Source organism: Rhagoletis zephyria, unplaced genomic scaffold, assembly GCF_001687245.7.
Source record: "Rhagoletis zephyria isolate East Lansing unplaced genomic scaffold, Rhagoletis_zephyria_1.1 Rzeph_scaffold_27667, whole genome shotgun sequence".
Lineage (NCBI taxonomy): Eukaryota > Metazoa > Arthropoda > Insecta > Diptera > Tephritidae > Rhagoletis > Rhagoletis zephyria.
Window position 1 is genome coordinate 1,791 of NW_016184724.1, and position 895 is coordinate 2,685.

The following is an 895-nucleotide window of genomic DNA, read 5'->3' on the forward strand; positions in this document are numbered from 1 at the left end:
ATGTATACGAAACAAAAAAATTCAACTTAGTTACAAGAACAATTTATACAGTGGCTAATTTTAAAAAATATTGGCAAATTATATAAAATTCAATTGAAACTAAGAAAGCTCTGACTTTCCTAATTCGTCTGCTGAAAAGTTACAAGTTGGCTGCTTCAAAAACTTCTAAATAGCCGTTTGTTTCCTCTCTTTATTGAGTTCGCTCCCCCTAATGGTAAATAGTTCACTACTGGCAAATATAAAGCACAGCTGGGCAGCGTCTGCATACACGCTCTGATTGAGAAAGCAGCGAAAACTTTATTCAACTGCACGACTTGTTCGCACACACACAGTGCCATCAATTGTATGCAAACTACAAAAATTCTCTGCCGACGCACCTCTGATATAAAGAATACTTACAAAAAAAGCCATTTTCTCTGAAACCCCAAAAAAAATCGTAACATGAAATTGAGAGATTAAACTCAAAATTCTTCATTTAACACGATTTTGATAAAACAAACGAGGCAAGACACGGCCAACATTTTAAAAGCTTATTCAAATATCACTTTTAATACCTTGTTTATACCTACGAAAAAACTGCATTAAAAAAAACCGATTTGACTCAACACATATTTATTTCTCACGTTTATTCCTCAGCCTTTATAGCGCACTCGATTAAACCGCATTGAAAAGTAAACAAACTCCATTGCCAGCAAGAGGGTTACTCAGTGCTACGGGCTGTACTAAAAACCGTTAGAAGGGTTTCATTCCATCCTTACAGAACCTGGCAAGAGTTATCGGTAGTAGAAAAGTTTAAATATTTTCCTTTTTTCATCTGAAACCCGTAGGCAAGACCAGAGAAACGCATTTTAATTTTTTTTTTTACACTTTATTAGAATTGTTTTTTCAACACTGA